This window comes from Athene cunicularia (genome assembly GCF_003259725.1).
Source record: "Athene cunicularia isolate RWA chromosome 2 unlocalized genomic scaffold, athCun1 chr2_part1, whole genome shotgun sequence".
Classification (NCBI taxonomy): domain Eukaryota; kingdom Metazoa; phylum Chordata; class Aves; order Strigiformes; family Strigidae; genus Athene; species Athene cunicularia.
Genome location: NW_020799095.1, coordinates 90202474 through 90223019, shown reverse-complemented (window position 1 = coordinate 90223019; position 20546 = coordinate 90202474). Strand labels below are relative to the sequence as shown.

Sequence of the window (20546 nt, the reverse complement as noted above, 5' to 3'; positions counted from 1 at the left end):
TCAAGAGTGCCCACCTGGTGGGAAACTGTAAGGACTGTTCTCCAGGCAATTCAGGTATACAAAATGGATGTCCCCACAGCACACCGTCACAGGCACTGGGGGCTCCAGTTATGGTGCTCACTGCCTTGGGGAATTGAGGCATGTTGCCTGTTGCAGTCTTAGTGCATTTAAATTCAGACTCCAGAGTCGTTGCTCACAGCTGAAGGAAAACCTGTAAGAGGTGGGTGATCCAGGCAGTGACACAAGTAAGCCTCGTTCTGAACAGCAAGGCCTTAAGCTAAAAATGGGTCCCCATAACTGGCAGCAGTAACAAACTCGGGAGATCTGGAGCTAAGCATCCTCTTTAGGGGTTTCATATAGTGGCTGTGGGAATGGTTCCGGCTCTGGTGTTGATGGGAAGAATGGGGAGGTGCAACCATGTAACCCATCACATAATGAAGAGCACACGCAATCCCTGGCAGTGACTGTTGAGGGTTATAGCCCTCTTTAATTTACACATCCCTCCCTATACTCTTACAAATCAGCGTCTGCATTGCCCGCAATGTAACGGTCTGAGCCTGATGAATCAGGAGTCCCATGCCCAGCATGTTGCTCTGAAACTCGCAGGTGTGGAACCTCACACATCCCCTGTGATAAAATTTAGACTTGACCCTGCTTGCAGTCAAGCTAATCCCTTGACTGCGGTATGTGGTGAAGATACTGGTTGCTGCAGTAGCTGGGCAACCAATTCTTAAATATTTTTGGTTTTCCTTCTGGCTGCAGCTTATTTCAGTGACTGACAATGCACTGCTTTCTCCACTGCAGCTACCTTAGTCTTAGTTGTCAGCAGGTAGGGTGGTGACTGCTGATAGATTAGATTTTGATTCTTGTAGCCATTGCCACTGGTCACATTGCTTCCCTTTCCACAAGGATTTTTTAATCTTTTTTTTTTTTTTTTCAATGTAACTTTGAACATGCAGGCAGTGTGTCACAAATCATGGCGTACCAGTACCCATTTACACTGGTGTGTAAACATTACCAGTGTGCCAGAAGTGAGAGCACTGTCTGATGGCCCTTCACTGCCTCAGATTGCACTTCCAGGATTTGAGATTACCGCAAGAAATGGGTGGCAATTCTCCTCCATTAGCAAGAATTGCAGGACTTTTGAAAACATGCTTAAGAGCATATTTGTAGAAGCTTCAGGACAAGCCCCCATGCATGCAAGTGCTGGCCCGAATAATTAGGGGTTAATAGACGCTCTCTCGATAACTCTGGCTTTGGTGTTTACTAAGGGTTTCAGAGGGTGGCAAGTCTGTGGAAGGGAGGGGCTTTCCACATTGGTAGGCCCATCTGAGAACTTTTTAATCCTTCTTACTGTTACACTTTTCTATGCCTGCCAGCCTGCAAGAAGGTTTGAAAGTCAGCCTGACCTCTTGTGTGTCTGATCTAGATCCAACAGGGAATGAGATCAGGGAGCTGTGAGAAGCAAGCTTAATGGGGAGACTGCTGCAAATGTAGCAAAACAAATAATAGAGGCTCGAGTTTTTTTGTTGTAGAAAATACAGTGCTATGGCTTTTGGGTGCCAAGAGGCAGTTCTTTTAATAGCTACATTCTTTGTAATGCTGATGAGTGGCAATATAGAAAGATGAAAGTAGGAGGGCATTGTATTATAGTCTTACATATATTATGCCACAAAGAAAATGCGGTTGCTGGGTGGGGATTCTTCACCCTCCTCCTGCTGAGCTATTCATACAATCTCTCCTCTGTGGATGGCAATCCCCATTCCATCTCTCCTAAATCCCAAGGGGTTTGCCAACTGACTTTCAATTTTTCAAGTGGAAATCGCAGGACTGAATGGTGCATTGAAGTGTTTCCTCCTACACCTCACTGCTCCTTTAGGAAGTGAGTAGACATTTTTTTTCCAAAAGATGTATGCCATCTCCTGGGAACAGTAGAAACTGCAAGCCCCTTGTATGGAAATCCCCTGTAAATTACATTTGCCTGTTCTCAGAGGGCATTAGACAACCACCAGAATAAGGTCTGCATAGCTAGGACTACCCTCTGCTTCTAAATGTCTTGAAATGTCCACAATATATAGCAGCAAACTCCGAATTACATCGAAAATGTCGTAATTTACTTTGTGTATCAGAAGATCTGGATGTATGCCAAATAGTATGACAAGACAAGATTCGTCAATACACGATACTAATCAGTTTCAAAGTAGTGGCAGAACTTAGCATACGCTTATGCAATGTTTTGACGCCACGGTACCAGTGCTGAAATGCAGCCCACATCATTGCTCTGATGCATCTATTTTGTCCTACAAGACAAGTGCAGGAGGCAAAAGAAAAACATCAGAGATTTTCTTCATAAAACACCATATGATTCTTTAGCATACAAGAGAAGATATGTTTCTCTTAACTCATAAACTGCAACTTGCATGTGTCAAACAACAGACTCATCTCCTCATCTCCCTTAAGCTTTTCATTTGCTACAAACATGCCATAAAGCTTTCCCCTGTCAAGAAGACACTACCAGAAATAAAGTCCATGGATACAATAAATGCATTTTTGCGTATTGAATCAATAGATGTATAGGTGGATGAATCCTTTATCTTTGAACTGGCCCTTAAAACAAACTAGCTATTTCATGTGGACAGACTCTTGAAATAATGTGCATAAGCATGGTTTCATACCTAAAATGGTTTTCTGGATTACGTTTATCAAATATACCTAAAAAAAAATAAATTAAAGATATCTTTGGCTTCATAAAAGTAGAATAATATCTACTTTTAAATAATTAGGGATGACGCACTCTATGCACATTCAATTTGCTTTTATCTGGTAAATGCTAGATTTAGTCTTAATTCTTATCACGTTTTTATCACTTAAACATCATAATTTTTTTCATCATGTTCTATTTCTTCCAAAGACCTGAGGGACTTTGGACAAGAACTGGAATGGGGCCCTTTTTCTGCAAAAAATATCATCTGACAATACCAGCAACTTTATATAATGGCATCAAAAAGTAACCAGTCTTCAAAGAAAATTTGTCATGAGGTAATTTATAAACTAATGTCATTGTTCATCCTAGCAGCTTCCTGAGAAACACCAAGTTTCAGTGGGAGATTTGGTTTGACAGAACTTATGTGTAAGTTGCTGGTACGATGATAGGTCACTCATTCTGCAACCCGCTGTCACAGGCATGTAATGTCTTTTGGTTGATTTAGTAACACACATGCACCCTTGTATACATATCCTTTGCTAAAGAAAACGAACACTCACGAAATATGGTCTTTATTTTGAACTTAAAAGACTAGAAAAGAGAACTCAGGAACAAGAGATGACCACGTCAGGCATCCATACTGACTAGTGGCTGAGCTTCAGCAGAGATCATCTCCTAACTCCCTGAAGTCAAGCCAGGATACTCCAGTCCTTGCCACCAAATTCACAGCTTCATGGGAATTTCGTGTTATAGTATGTCTTCATCTCCTCCTTCCTGAGATCTGCTGAGTGCCTCTGGCTGCCATTTGGGCTGTCCTCACCTGCGTGGGTGAGCAAAGGGAAGGGTGGGAGAGTGTGGGAGAAGGTAGGAGGACGTTCATCATAGGCAGGGTGCTGGAGATTCCTTGCTAAAAGGAAGCAGGCTTTTCCTTAGGGTAGATCACCATATCCAGCTACACAGAGGTTTTAATAGACCATGCTCTTTAATTTACATCGAGCTGATTGATTAATAAAATAAATTCTAAAGCTACAAACCACAAATAAAATATATTTATTTCACAGCCTTCGTGAAAGTTGCTGCCCCAGGAAGCAGAGGCAGAACTCCAACAGATCACCATCTAGTTACAGCGACCTGCATCCCCTGGAGCCCAGCTGGGCTGCTGAACTTACCATGCCACCCCTCAACCAACAACACAAGCTTCTACCACTTAACCCCCGGCTGTCGCAGATGAAAGTATTAACCATCTGCCATTGGAGCCAACAGCAGGCCAGGGCAAAGTTGACCCTCTCGAGTCTCAACTCTCATCTGTTGAGAAGTGCCGCTGCATTGTGAATAGACTTGAGAAGAGGGAAATTTTAACTTTGAGATGGCTTCGCTTTCACCCACCTCTCTACCTACCGATGTGTTTAGATATACACAGTTATTTTCATGAGTGTGGGTGCATACTTATTTTACTACCAAGTATTAGTATCCAAGTATTAATATCCAAATACTTTTATCTGTCTGTGTGTTTGTACATTTTGTGTGTGTGAATGCGCATGTATATAGGTATTGATTTAAGGTACCGTATAGTAATTTAGTGTGAATCTTGTAATCTTCGTATCTGCAGTTGGGTCACTGTTTTAACATATTTTACTGAATTATTGTGTAAATCCTTAAACTGGCTAATGATTAAGTGCTGGTAGTCATTAATAAACCTTGATTTGCTACAAAATCATTAACATGTAAATATTTTCACCTTCAACACCAGCTCAGAAATCCTTTTGGCACACCTGCAGGCATGGAGCTATAAAGTACTCACACCAGTATGGCTTAAATTTTCAGGGAGCAAGAGAGTAAGAAGTCTTTCCATGAACAGGAAACTCTATAAATCTGGAATGTATAATCTCTATAATTTTAACAGAGAAATCACTGATCCAGTCAAAAAACTTTAAGCGGTACAAAGTCCTGTAGATCAAGACTTACACCAAGATTTTTATGTTTGAGCAACCAGAGCTACACCATAGATAGGTGCCAGAAGAGGAGGTACCTGGCTTGCCCAGAAGCTGCAGATCTCCTCAGTGTCTGTGGCAACTGTACATTTCTCACAGTTTTGAAAGTATGATCATTTTTATTTAAGCACCATAAGTATGGTGTGAGGAATCTACCTGTAGAAATCAACAATTTCAAGGTCTAGGCTTACACACAGGAGTACCCTGCCGGCTGCCTGCTTATTCTGGCAAGATGCAGAGAAAATTAATGGAAAGTTAGTACCATCTAAGTGGATTTCTGCAATGTGTTTGCTATGTGCAGTAAGCATTTACTTGTCTTTTGAGACCATTAATTTTATAAATGTGGAACAGTTAGCTGAGACAAACCACTCTTTTATAAACCATCAGCACGATGCAGGACACTGTTCCATGGGTTCTTTTTATAATGTTTCCATCTTTTTGCATTTTTCAGAAGTAGAATTTTGGAGGGTGGCCAAAACCAGAGGTAGGGTATATTTCTAAAGAGATATTATTGTTACACATGCTCCATCTCTGACCTGGACTTTTCTTTTGCTGTCTCTGAAATTGCTTCTCTCAACAATGTCTATATTTAGAATTCTATATCCTTAAAATGAAGGTCCTGTGTTTATGGGGGTGCTTGATGAATTTAATTTAGCACAGTGATTAAAGAAAGGTTATTTTATTTTATCCTGTTTTAATTTAAACTTCCCATTTGCGAACTCCACTTGACAAAGAAATAAAAACTCTTCCTGAAGCTAACTCCTACAGTTAAAATTTTACTAATCTCTGCTCTGAGGCAGGATGTAGAATACTCCAGGTCCCCCATGCAGTCGCCTGGAACACAATGCACTTTTTAGGGTGGTTTTACTTTAGAAAACTTATTATGCAACTATCACCAATGGTTCCATCAATCTGGAACTCTTAGTGGACTATACAATCCTAATGTAGAATGTATTAATTTTTATTATTGAAATAAACCAAGATATATTGGATATATTAGGAACTGATGATATGAAGTAAAACAGGACTATTTTTACAGTCTGTATTTTTATGTGTATTTTTACTCTATGTGGAGACACTGTGCAGCCAACACGCTACAGGTGAGATCTGCTTGGAACAGAAGAGTCACCATCATTTATGTCCCTCCCCACAACAATTCTCCCATATTGTATCTCTGACCAATTGAAAGATACAAAACCAAATAACCTTAAAATAATGTTTTAAAGTTGAAAAACAAAATCACAGTGACAGCAGCTCTGGACTGAACATTGGACTGTTAAAAGGTAGAAAATGAGGAGAAGCCCTCTGACTTTATATCCCAGGGATCTGAAAAAACTAAAAATCATTGGAGTGTATTAAGACTGAAGCAGTTGTTGGTGGGGATTTTTTATTATTATTTTTCCTCTTCCTGTTTAATCCCACAAGCTGTTGACTGCTGAGTTCAGGCTCCCCAGGCTGCTGTTGTAAAAACTGGTGGACGTCATAACAGAAATCTTCCTTCAGTGGACAGCAGCAGTTAAACTTGCCCAGCGTTACCCAATAAGAAAGCTTGCATGTCAATACCATCAGTGGGAAACAACAGCAGAAACCAAGAGAAGGAGGGGGAAGGAAAGTTTGAAAGATTGCAGACCATTGAGATAGATATAGAGCATGGAAACAAAACATGTTGTATTTATTTGGAAGGTCAGTGCCCTCAGCTGGAACAGAGGTTTTGGGAGTGTATTAGAGCAAAACTTTAATCTATCACAAGCACTAGCTAAAGCATGTTTAAATTCTGTTTATGAAGCAGTTTAAGGAAATTCAGGCAATGGGAGTTAGGAAATTGTAACCACATTTGTCTGGTAGATTGCAGAAATAGCAGCCAAGTTTAGGATAATACTTTCTGAACAAAAAATAAAAATCTAACAAATCTCCATATGAGGTGACCTAGACAATACTCAGTTCCCAGTTAAAATGCATATATTGGCTGCTATGAGCAATGGATGTAGATGAACTTGACTTAAAACAATTATTTTCATATGCCTTTAGCTTAAACCTAAAATGCCTATGAAAGATAGAGCAGTCAGGCTTGTCACAGAACAACAGAGTAAAAGGCACTTTCTCTCTGGCATGTCTTTGATTTCTTTCTGAACAGCTTGGTTCAGTCAGATAATTTTGTTCATAGTTATATCTATTTAGTCTTGGAGTAATGCCATCAAATTCGATGGTATTATATGGATTTACATTGCTTAAAGGAGAGGAAAATATCTGTATTACATCACTAGAGTGACTCTAGCAGTGCACTTGGCCTAGAATGTGCAGCTAATGTGCTAGATTATCTAACTGTTACCAAGGTGAGACAAGCACAGGGCATAGTCTCAGAGACTGTAATATAGCAATATTAAACTTTTACTTTCCAACATTTCCATATATGATTTTTCTCTCTTCCTACACATGTGGGTGGTTATCCTTCAGGCCGCAGCACATTGCACACACACAACATACAGTCAATGCTTAAGAGGGTTGGGGAGAGGGTGATCAATATAAAAAGGAGAACCTAATGTTTTTGCAGTATTCCTTGCAAACTCCATTATCTTCTTCTTTGTGCAAGTATGGATATGTTGTGCTTATATGTTCACACTCACTTTGGGTGTCAGCTTGTTGAAACTATCTGTGGGTTCATCTGCAGCCTGTCTAAGTGCATATGAATCAATGTGCATAATGCAAATACAACAAGCAAAGAATGTATCCATAGGTTCTGAACAGTATGACACAAGCCAGGTCAGTGGTACTAAATTGTTTAAAGAGTGCCAGTGGGAAGTAAGAGAAAAGGTCTCCTCCATGGGAAGCAGAAGGTGTCCACTCAATGGCAGCTAGTTTGTCGTTTGGAAGATGTTCTTGTGTAGTAGCACTGACCAGTATTTTTAAAAGATGGAGAATGAAGTAATCTGAAATTAATCTGGTGAGTCAGAAGTGGCTGTTGAAGGATGTCTAATCATTCTGCTGTTAGATTGCTGGTTTACAGTCACTGCACCTATGTGCACGAGTAGGTGTAGTGAAAATAGAAGTGGTCCAGTATTATGACAGTACTGAGTTTATATTGTCTCCCTGGTGAAGGAACTTCAGAACCACAGAATCACAGAATCATCTAGGTTGGAAAAGACCTTGAAGATCATCCAGTCCAACCATCAACACAACATTAACAGTTCCCAACTACACCGTATCCCTCAGCGCTATGTCGACCCAACTCTTAAACACCTCCAGGGATGGGGACTCCACCACCTCCCTGGGCAGCCCATTCCAACGTCTAACAACCTGTTCTGTGAAGAAATGCTTCCTAATATCCAGTCTAAACCTTCCCTGTTGCAACATGAGGCCATTACCTCTTTTCCTGTTGCTTTGTACTTCATTAAAGAGGCTCATCCCCAGCTCTCTGCAACCTCCTCTCAGGTAGCTGTAGAGGGCGATGAGGTCTCCCCTCAGCCTCCTCTTCTCCAGACTAAACACCCCCAGTTCCCTCAGCTGCTCCTCGTATGACCTGTGCTCCAGACCCTGCACCAGCTTCAATGCAGCCCCTTGGAGAAAAAAATGTAAGTTCCAGTAAGATAGTACGTTATGGACATTCTGTAAGGTAAATTGTTGGTACAAAAAATGGTATGTATGAAAATTGGAAACCCTGGTGTTTACTTATATGTATGAAAAGAAATAAGTCAGTGACTTTGTTTCCATGGTGACCATTATCGAAATAAAGTAAACTGACACCAATGCTGATTTATTTTCCTGTTCTGCACCTTTTTTAAAAATCGCTTCAGTCTGAGGTTGCTACTGAATGTAAACAGAATGTCAGATTAAACTTTCACAATGTAATCTGAGATTCATTAATGAAAGAAAGACGTAAAGAAAGATCTGCTTCGAACAATTTGGGTTTCTGAGCAGGTGCCAGTTCCTACTATCCTGCAGTAATACAGCTGACATGCTGTAGAGTAAGAGCACATTGGAATTATTAGACAAAACTAGTTTCAACAATGAAAAAAGAAACAGATTAATCAGATCCATAACATCTCCCAGAAGAATGACAACACTTTCTTCTTTGGAAAATTTTTGTGTGAACACACTCTTCAAGTCTATATTTTCCAGAGAAAAAAAAACCTCAGAAGGATGGAGTTGAGATTCAGTAGTTTGGTGACTATGAATCATTTCTGGGTTTGCTGGCGGCCCAGGCTCTGCTTTGAATCAGACGGTGCTGTAGTTATTGGGGCCTGGGACTTCAGAAAGGCTTAGGCATCTAAATCAGTGATATCTTATGTGCCCCTGAGTGCAGGGACATTTTAATAGCTGTAATAATCTTGATCTTATTCTTTGTGATCCTCACTTCCCAAATACGTAAAGTAGTATTTATAACAGTTTCCTATTTCACAAAGGTTTGGTGAGATTAAAATTGAAGATTTTAAGGTGATCCGATAATTGGTTCCTATAGACATGTGAGAAAGATAAATCTTTCAGGTTTTCAACAGAACCTACCAGATCACAGATATCAAACTTATTATCTTACCGTAGCACATAAGAAACAGAGGTACCATGTTTGTTTGATAATGTCTGTTGGATATGAATTGTCATGAATGTGAAAATGGAGAAAAAGAACACAGTGCAGTAATGCTTGTGACAACAAGATCAACATTTGGGAGATGCTGAGTATACACAGTTTATTTTGTTTCCCCATGTAATTGTTTTGATCTGTTATAACCATAGACAATAAATTTCTTTAGGCAAGGTAACTAGTGAGGAACATCCCAAGTCAGAGTTTTATTGGTTTTATTCTGCTTATGATATCACAGCAACCCTACTGTTTCTATTAGCACATACAAGAAAACAAAAGATGAAGGAATGCATAAACACTATTTAAACCTCAACCTGTAAAAGCAAGGAAAGTACAATGAGGTGTGTTTATCAGAAAATGTCTGCCTATCTATGAGCACTCAAGTCTCTAAAGAAATGGAAACATAAAGAACTGAAATGAAAACTATTAAACTCTCTCCCTGTCTTGTATGATGAAATCTGTGACTTCAGTGGAAGCAAGATTGGACTCTAGCTGCTTTCATTTATAGCAAAGGAAACAGTCTCCCCCTCAGCCTGAGCCCAGAGCCCAAAATGACTTTTTTTTTTTTTTTTCTTTTTTTACTTTATCCCTCCTTTCTAAAGTCCTTTCAGTGAGTCTCAAGTGGAGATTTGGATGCCGTAAAAATAAAAAGCAGTGACAGATGTTGCTACTGCTCAGAACTGTACTGATGGTAGCCCAGTGCAATCTATTTTTTAATGTTGGTAGGGATTTCCTATACCAGCGTTTTGCTGTTGGAAAAACAGCGATTGGGAATCATGGCTACTGTTTATCATGTACAAGGCGTAGGGTGGAGGGCCACCAATTGATCATATGTTAATTTTGAAATAGAGGAAATTTTATCTTTTTAATTTCACTATGTACCAAATTGTATTGTTCAAGGGCAGGCCATCCAAGTTATTCTAAGAGTAAGATGATAACAAAATCAAGGTAATAGGAAGAGTACTTTTTCTATCTCAATTCAGTATAAAGGCCAATAACTCAATGTCATTAACATTTCATGTAATGCTGTGATGGTTATCTTCTTATCCCACATGGCTTCTTTTCCCAATCTGTTTTTTAAAGATTTACCTCATCCATTTAATTATTTGGGGTAAATGTAGATTCCTGTAAATTTTTTCAAGAACTTATTTTGCTGCTAATGCTAAGCTAACTCTCTTTCTTAAGGCTCCTTATCTCCTAGACGTGTTTTCTCAGGGAATGTCACCTCCCCAATGAGGGCACTCCTTGATATATGCCTTTCTGAGGGTTGTTGCTCTTTCACCATATTAGGCTCACTTTTTCCCTCTACATCTGCAACCTTTTGTTCAAAAGAGATTTTATACGAAGTCATCTGCTTTTGTTTCTACATCGTTTAAAAAGTTTTGGGGTTTGACATAGCCATAAATAGGAAGGACTTAAGAAAGATCAATCTGTATATCCTTCGCTTCAAACTCAGCCCATTGAAGTCAAAAGGCTAAAACAAATGGTTAATTCTGATCCATTCTGTAGCTCTTTACTAAATCTTGCCTTTTGGGCAAGGACATTCCTTAGAATTCCCAGTGACTCTTACAGTGATATGAAACTGTAAATGTCTACCGTGAATGGATATATTCAAGACAAAATGTCAGAGCAGCGAAGAGAAGCAGATGGCTCCTTATCAGGGATAGCTTCAGAAAGATTAAATCAAATTTGCCACAGTACCAACACATGGATGACTCAGTGGTCATTTGCAACTCTAAATATGCAATAAAGTACTAAATTATTTTTGTATAACATCCTTAAGTTCCCACAGTTCTTTTTTTGCTTAGTTGCCTTTTCCAGACTAAGAAAGATAGCAAACAATCCAAACCTCAGAAGATAATCTTTTTTCTCTGTTATTAAATTCTTTTCTCAAGAAGGAAAAGACCTTGAGGAATGTTTCACTTGACTTGAAAATGGATCATTAATACTGTTCAGAGGAGTGTAGTACAGCATAAGTAGAGAGGCAACACTTACAAGCAACAAAACCAAAGTCTTTGGACCATGAAATTGCAATGGTACAACTGAATACCAAGATTTGGCTAATAGTTTTCTGATATGTATATCTGATTTCCACACCTATGTAATATCTGTCAGTCAATAAAAACAGGGCTAGGGATACCTTTACCTTATTGTCAGAAGTCTTCGTCTATTGCGTAGTGTGGCTTAATATCTTCCTAATTATACTGCACTTTTCGTTCCCTAATCATAGACCCTACTTCTGTAAATACTGAAGGAAAACTCTTTCCCATTGTCAACATTGTCTAGAGGGCAATTTAGCTTAAAGAATTCCACACAACACACCTAGAGATATAGAAAAGCATTTCTTACAAGGCATTTTTCCTTTGAAAAATACATTTGAGCTACACAAAATGTAGGAAACATATGATAGCAAATCTATGGAATTTGTCCGCAATGGAGTGTGCTTTGTGTTCTAGACTTTAGAAGCACAGACAAGTTAGGCTCTAGGTAAATGAGATAAGAGGCTTTATCTCTGGCAGTTTTTGACTACTACAGCATTCCTCCTTACCCAGAGGAAAAAGAAGCATGTTTTCCAAAAAGAAGCATGCTTTCCTAAACCTTGCCCTCAAATAAACCTTGGGCTGTACCCTGCTATCAATATTCTATTTATATATAAACAGAACACATAAACAGTAGATGAGAATGTATTTAGCAATGTTAAGAATACATGAAAAGTGATAATTTCCACACTTTTGTTCATATTTGGCCAAAGGAAAAAAATAACTCTTAGTCCTACTACATGACTTGTGGAGGAAGACCTAGTATGGCCGCTTGTGCTCCCTTGAGCACTGGCTGAGTGGAACCAGTGCAATGTAGGGCGGTATGTCTTCCCCTCCAAAATATATTTGAGTGAACAAGAGTATGTCTAAACTACTGTAGTATTTCTAAGCTTCTAGGCCTGGGCATGCCTCTTGACAAGGTATGGACCCCATCCTGTCGTGAAACATACTCATGCCTCAGCCCCTCCTGTCTTGTTTTTTTGGTGCAGAACTCGTGTGTCTGGGCCAGAGGGAGCCCCAGGTGTTTAGCGAGTGGCATCTCTAGGGTCTTGCCTGGAAGCAGGTCCCCATTACTTCAGCTAAAGGTAGCACTGCACACCCCAGCTCTGTCTGCTTTCTCTTGGGTTTTCACAGAGAAAGCAACTTACAATTCTTCATGCTTTTGTAGCAAATGCCATTAAGAAGGTTGTGCAGTGAATTGCACACATTTTAACAGCTCCTGTGCTGTAAAGGATTTTTTTGATTGAAGGTGGTTTTTACTTTAGGAAGAAAAGCCCAAGTAATCAGCAAACCAAAGGGTATGAGTTCCAGTGCTTGTAAATAGACATTAAACAAATGCTCACTAGAAACACGACACAAATTATGACTGCTGAGGTTAATTAATTACTAAAATGTCTTGTATAGGGAGTGGTAAAGTCAGGACTGGGTCTTTCTTGAAAACTCATGCCAACTCAGACAGACACTAGCGGCTTGGTGCATAAATTATTGGATGAGGTACTTTGGCCTCTGTTATGCAGAATATGTTACATAACCTATTAATTGCTGAGCAGATCCCAGAAGGAATTATGGGCTGCTCCTTCCCTCTTTGCAGTGGAACAACACAGTGTGTACATCTATATAATTTTAGGTATGCAGATATACAGAATAATGTAAGTAGTGATAGCTACCATTTTAGACAGCATATAAATACGTAGGAAATACTCAGCAGCATCAAGTGGCTCAGGTTATCTGCAAATACACTGATGTTTATATTGCAACTCTATATTGTGCTAATCCTATGGTCACAATGGGAATCAGCTAGATGTATGTTAAATCTTTGATAACATCAGCTGATCTGACATGACAGGAGAGAGCTTGACATGGTTTTCAGCTCTGCCTATTTCTTTGTCCTTTTCTTCACTAGGCTATCTGTGTGAGACCCCAGTGTTGTAAGGAGTCATGATGACTAGCTAAGAATACAGACTGCAATTAACACACAAGAAAAGAATAAAAGATCTTCAAGCAGCAATCTCAGTCACTGGCTAGGTGAGGAGAGCTTCAGCTGTTGGTGGGTTCATCTAGCTGTCAGTCCTGTAGATGATCTCAGCCACAGTACAAAAGCTAGGTCAGATCACTTAGGAATTTCTCACCATTCATAGTATAGCTAGTTCAGATATTAAGTCAGTAGCCACAATGTAGCTTTTCCCAAAAGCACTAGTATGGACACCTAATAATAAATAGAACAATATCTAAAGCTAATAAAAAATGTTTGTGGTGATGCATTTTTTTTTTCTGCTTTAAGATAATAGTCCAAGTATATTTGTTTCTATGAACCAAAAAGGTGTCCACAAAAAATATCTAGAATTTTAGCAAGATGTAAATGCTTTTGCTCACATAAGCCAGTAGTTACTCACCTGAGTAACCCTAGCCTGGTCCCAACAAGGCTGAGTTAGGATAAGGTTTTATTTTTTCTCTTCTGCAAATGTATCTAGAGTATCAGCCCACAGGGATATAAATCAACCTTTTGATTTCAAGTGCTTCTTTCCAGTATGGTAACTTCTTTGCACACAGTTTTCTTTCTTCTGTATGCCTGGTGCCATCTCTCATTTGGCCCTGAGGGTAATGAGCTGAACGCAGCAGCCATGACTCACATGGAGCACCAATCATGTTGAAGAAGTCTGAATAAAGAAAGCCTTGAAATGGGAAACCTGAAAATAAATCTGGATATGCATATAAGCAGATGTGTATGTCTGCTTCCTTATGTGATAGCTGGAAAGGGGATGGGGATCCCTTAAATACACTCATAGTAATAGTCAGGACACAAAGCCCAAGGCAAAGAACTAAATGATTTAGCTCAGACACCATTTAGTCAGGGGAAGCCAAACAACCACTACACTGCACTAGCCATCTGAATCAAAACCGTGGGCCTCAAATCTCTCCAAGACAGTTTGTGTCTCAGGCATACAACAGTACTGAGTGCCCAAGGCATCTATGTCCCTGTGAAATAGCTCTAGGACTTCTCCTTTCTGCTCTCCCCTCTGTCCTTGTTAGCCAAGAGCAATAACAGGACCTAACCCAAGCATGGACTGCACACCCTGTGGTTGACTGTGGGTCTTCAAATGGCATTGGAAGAGGGTCTTGTTCTGTGGAAACAGCTGAAGAGCAAGTGCCAAGTACGATCCTGGTGCAATAGTGGGAGTGCTGGATTATTTCTGTCCCAGAACCCCAAGGTACCTGTTAGCAATGCCAACTGTAAGGGTGGCGGGAAAGGAAACAGTCTGTGTCATTCCTTCCTACTGCAACACTTTGCTTTGGTTTTTATTACCAGACTTCACTGTTAAAATTAAGCCAGGAATAAGTAGAAGGATCTTACAAACATTTAAAAGCTCCCTTTAAAAACTTTTCCTCCTTGAATTTATTTTTCTATACCAGATGTGTCCTATATTTACAGTATTTTTACTGGGGATCTAAATATGCTTTTTCAAAGTATATTTATTTAGTTTATTTAGTTCCACTATATCCTTCTGAAATAAATAAGAATTGTTTTACAAATAATAAAACTGAAGCACATAAAGGTTTAGTGCCCTATTCAGGCTGAGAAGTGCCTGTCAGAGCCATGAAGAGTAGCTTTCCTGATTTCTAGTACTCTATCCTAATCAGAACAGCACTTCTTCTCTCTGTATCAAACAAAAAGCAGAAGACAGGTTTGTTTTAGCTGAAAATGTTCTTCCATCCACAGAAAGAAGATATAATTTTTCACCATGTTTGACTGATCAAACTATATATTACACATGTGTTGTCTCTCCTTTCTCTTCTGATAGATTTCACAGGAGAGCCCCAAACAAATATATTAAACATAGAAAGCTTTAGAACAACACTGTCCTGTTTCTTGTGGGAATATTCTATAGCAGTCATATATACTGGCAAAACCCTCTGTATATCTTAAAGCCAGCAATGAAAAATCCTTAGTTGTTTAAAGTTTTTCATATTTTTTACTGAAAAAAGAAAAAAAGCATTATTGAGGTAAAACCAGCACAAATGTGTGACTCACCCACTCACTGTCACGTCTGTATTCCCACTCCATACTGTCCCTAAAAGGCTCTCTGAGCAAGAAGGTCATGAATTTGAGTACAGTAGCTGCTAATCAAAAGTGATGCTACACAGAGAAGCCAATTAACTCATTTTACCATAACAACAATATTACTGAAAAATGTGTCTTTTTTTTTGCTGGAAAATGGAGAAAGAAAATGAAGAACACAGATACAGTTAAAGTACAATTAAAGTGGCTTTAGTAGAATAACACTTTACCGGAACTGCCTATTTCTGTTGTTCTGTTGCTACAATGAAAACTGGGATAATTCCCTCTATACATAATTGAGAATTTTCCAGAACTTTGGTATTGCTAAATCAATAAGAGAGATTATTTTTCTGGAACTGCTACAGATATTTCTGAATGATAATTTTGTTCCATTTGGGAGAAAGTAGAGAGCATCAAATTTTAGGTATTTCCAATACCCTTGTTGGGACGGGAGACTTCAGGAACCAAACACAGGAGCAAAATCCATTTTTTGGCTCCAATCTCTTTTTCTGCAACGAAGCCCAAATGCACCTGTAATTACACTAGATATTATATTCTCACATGAGTAGCACAGTTCATTAAAGTTGCACACTCTGCTACAATTTTCAGGGTTCTACCACAGGGGTTCCCGTGGATGTCCAGGTGTGTTGGCAGCACAGCATGAAGAAAGCCACTGCAGCACTACCCAACCTCACTATTCTGTGAGCTGTATCATTCTCAGGCCCATTTTCTCTCCTCATTGCTTTTACTTAGAAGGGAGAGAGATGGAATTACAGCTGCTCATTGCTCAAAATGGCAACTGAGTGAAATCCTTCTGGACATGTGTGCGGGGCAAAGCATAATGTGACATTAAGAGGTGGCATTTGCCTTCTTCCAGCACATCTTGGAGCTGGGACTGAGGTGCATCGACTCTGAGTTTCTCATTAGCTACCACACTGCTGCTGTTGTGTTTGGGCTTATAAAGTTGCAGGAAAACATGTTTGATTTAATATTTTTTTAATAAGGTTTGTACCTGCAATATATAACAGATTCACTTCACATCAGTCATTCAAAGGGAGCATGGCAGCTAGCATATAAAATTTAAAGGTGGATCTTAGATGAGGAGATCAGAAGTGGGTCAGTTTGCTGATCTGAGCTGGAGGATTTGTGGGGGGGGATTTTGGCTTGTAAAAATCTGTGATTTCCAAATGAACTTTGCATCAAACAAAATGACTAGACAGTGAGAATATCGTATGGTTCTTATTTCTCTGAAAAGCATGCCGCAGTCATTCAGCTATATGCTGGCCACCTACACGTGGCTGTTAAGAGAATTTTTTTTCAGGTATACTGTCAATGCATCAAAAAAATTTGAATGGAGAATATAAAATATATCAATCTGCCATAACTTCTCCTGTGCTGTGGTAGGTTTCAAGATAAATAACAAAAAGTGGGTGGAAAAGCAGAACCTTACAGTTTTATTAAGCATGAATGACATTAAGTGTTGGCGTAAACTACAGGGTGAGTCAGTGCTGTTAACTGCGATGCATTATGTCCGTCTTGTAGTCATATGATAGAGGAGGAATGCTGCTCACAGCACACACAGAAATGACTTGTCTTGGCAGCACCAGCAAACACACAGCCCCAAGACATTACTGTGTAATAATTTCCCCAGCAAAGGAACAAAAAGTATGACTGAAGCTTTCCCTGACCTTAGAAATTGAGTCAGTTGGTTAAAGTTGACCTACTTTGGACTTCCATTTTCAACTTCTTTAACTAATAGGTTTTATGTTCTGTGACACCGGTTTTTGGATTGTTTTGTGGGTTTTTTGATCCAGGGAAGAGCAGTAGATCAAGGATAAGGCTTTCAAGCATGGGGGGAGGTAAATTAATAAGAATTTTTGTCTGCAGATTAAATGTTTCCTTATAACATGTTTATTTGCTAGTGAATTTATCCTAAAGCTGACAGGCAAGACTTTTCCTTTATTACCCACCATGTATCTTGGTGAGTCATGACATTGATGAGTGAATCCTTAAGTAAAGAAGAAACAGAATCACCTTAATATTTTCTGCCATCACAGAGTTCCTTAGTCATGGACCAACTAGGCAATATACAAACCCCAAAGTACTAACTTTTATTGTTTGTTCCTATAGATTTTAAACTTGCTGTGAAAAAATGGGAATGTTATTATTTACTCTTTACAAAAGATAAGACTTAGGATAGCCTACTCTGTACAAGTAGTTACCTACTTTTTTTTCTAACCACCCAAAGTAGCTGTGGGCAGTCATCTTAATTGCAACAACAGGGATTTTCACAGAGCTATAAAACTCCCTCTCTGTCTAGAGACAGAAGACAGTTGCATTCCTCATCTGTATGGGTGGAACCTCTACAATTATTCAAGGGAATTTCTGCACAACACTACCGTTTATGCTTTGGGTATGAGAATCACTCTTGTCTCCCACACGGCCACTCTGGGACTTCATCCATCACAGGCAGCTACTCAGTGACCCTCTAACCAGCTGCACCTGGAGCTGAAGGACACTGCGGTGATGTGTTGCATAGTGACCAAGGAGCAAGTTTCTTAGAAATTTTGGTCTAGCAAGGAACCCTTTTAACGATCATGTCCTTCAGCCGTAGTCTCATGCCAATTAATCTCTCTTACTAAAAAATTATCATTTTTCCCAAGCAACTTAGTCAACTGTTACTGAGTACCTTTCTTTCTCATCCTTCCTCCCTACTCTGTGGTAATCAGAAGGAATTCCAGAAATTTAGACATATTTAATGGCTTATTATGTCCTGCTCTATAGTGGTGACTTGATTTTCCCAAACACAGAGGCAGAGCCAGATATAAAACCCAACACCTACCTACCACCATAAATGCTGGACAAATATTGCTTGGTTTAGTGGAAGCAGATTATTATATATTATGTATATGAGACTGTCATCTGAGCATGAAAATCCTGCAGACTGCCAAAATAGGGGGAGGGCTGTCATCTAGCACAGGCATAGAAAAACTGTGAAAATGAGCAACAATAGTCTCCTTCTTATGGTAGTCAGTTACCTTGAGCAACACTGGGAGACACTATATAAATATTTCTGTTTGCAGTGTACTTCATATGGGCTGGAAGTCTGAGAAGGATTTGGAGCCTGGCCATCCGTTCAGAAACTCTGTGCCAGAAGTGGAGCAAAAGCAACATTAAACGTGCTTAACTAGCCAAATGATGGTTTCTCTGCATCCTCACCATCCACCTTGCAATTGCTGGCAGGGAAACAAGTATCTTATTGGGTGCTATTAACAGTTCAAGGTAAAGCAATCACAAGCATCAAGTGTACCAACTTTCCCCAAAGCTGGGTTTCTACAAAACAAAGTAAATCTACTTCTATTCACAGGGAGCTGCAGTAAGCACAGACAAGCTAGGTTTGTGCTTCAGGCCCAGAAGACATGTTTAGTTTGTCGTAACTATAGATTATACTACTGCTTTGGATACTTAGGCCAGACACTGACACCTTCAGAGTGTAACACAGCACTATATTATATAGTAATCCTGCTGTTTCTGATGGGACTATTTGATATGCATGTACAGTTTTACCAGGTATAAATTCAGAAATCATAGGATGTAAACCAGTTTACACCAGTTGAAGAGCTTTTCCAAAATCTTTGCTTTTCTCTAAAGTATGTATAAAGTTATAAAACAATGAATGCTTCTGCTTAATTCATCTGGAGAGAGAGATATTTCAGTAAATGTCAACAGAATCACAAATCTAGGCACTTTATAATAGCATGTAGAGGGATCTTATGGTGTTGATTTAGAAACATTATTTCTAGTGTTTTCTTTGCAAGGATGGAGAAGGTGATAAAGAAAAGGGTGCAATGCTTCGCTCCCAAAAATATGATTTTGGGTTCCTGCTTCATTTAGCACGGATACCATGTCAAACATCCACCTGATGACATCAGTGCAGTATTCACCATGCTAGCAGAGACTGGTTTGTTCTGCTGTTTCTATTCCAGGAAGAACTGAGATCTTTCAAAAAAAAGAGTTGTTTTTCAACTAAATTAATTTCTGGAGTTAGATTCAAGATGTGTGTTTTCACTTTCTGCATTATCACAAATCTCACTTATTTAGAAGACCTAAACTCTCACGCAGTTTTGTAGGGTTTTTAGATTTATAAACAACACTTACAGTGTTCCACCTGAGATCTTTCTGTCCTGTGCAGGCTGAACATGTTTTATATCTCAAGTTTCCTCAGTCTTCACTGCTGTGGTTCATGACATCAGTGACGTTCATCAAATGAATAAGCCTTCGTGTGTCCCAGAGTCTTCTGTAATCTTTTGTATCCTGTATCTCATGAATGAAATGTTAAAAACCGGAAAGTAACAGAATACAGTTGTAATGTCTACAAAACAACACAGATAATTATTTGACTGCCTGAAAAAAACTGCTATCATTTCTCTTCTAGCTTCTTAGGCACAGCTCACCTCACTTCATAGATATAGTTTATTTCTTAAGATATGGTTTTCTTATAAATCTGTATAGAAATAGTCAAGTACGGTAACATTCAGAACAACTTATTTGAATCAGTGGGATAAATTCCACTCTTGTTTAGTTTGATACTAATTCAGCAATTTATTCAGTGTTGCAGACATCAGAATTTGCCTGACAATTTGGGGTTTTGTCACTCTAAGAATTAATATAGACTAATATATTAAAGTAGAAGCTAGATTAATTATTCTAGTAATTAAAAATATGTATAGAAACCAAATTTCATTCAAAGCATGATATTAAGAAATACATATTTTAAAAATGTATCATTAAGTTACATTTTGCACCTCAGCAATTTTTGAACCTGTTATTCAGACAAAACTCCTTTTCTTTCTTTTCATGTGCAGTCTAGCTTTGCAAGGAAATAAGGATTATGTGATTATCAAGTATATCGTCTTCTTATAACCTCTGATGCCCTTTTGCCAATTTCAACCCAATTCAATGGCATATAGGCACATAGGAGCATAGTAGTGCCACAAAAAAATAGATGGGAATATATAAATGAGACTGTATTGTTTATGTAGAAACATGACGTAATTTAGGTTGGAAAAGACTCCTGGAGATCAACTGGTCAAACTCCTTTCTCAGAATGGGACAGCTAAGCTTGCTCAGGAACTTGTTTAGTCAAGAGCACAACATCTCTGTGGACTGACACTCCACA

General features: G+C 39.0%; 1 long non-coding RNA gene across 2 annotated transcripts; it reads right to left on the bottom strand.

Moving 5' to 3' along the window:
- Positions 1-2228: 2228 nt before the first annotated feature.
- Positions 2229-19755, bottom strand: LOC113476283. 2 transcript variants are annotated; one of them, XR_003397697.1, is made up of 3 exons: positions 19526-19755; positions 13704-13967; positions 2229-2300 (listed from the first exon to the last, which is right to left on the bottom strand). It is a non-coding gene; the product is annotated as an uncharacterized LOC113476283 (long non-coding RNA). The 2 variants fall into 2 exon arrangements; XR_003397696.1 differs by lacking the exon at positions 2229-2300 and adding an exon at positions 8574-8650.
- Positions 19756-20546: the final 791 nt, after the last annotated feature.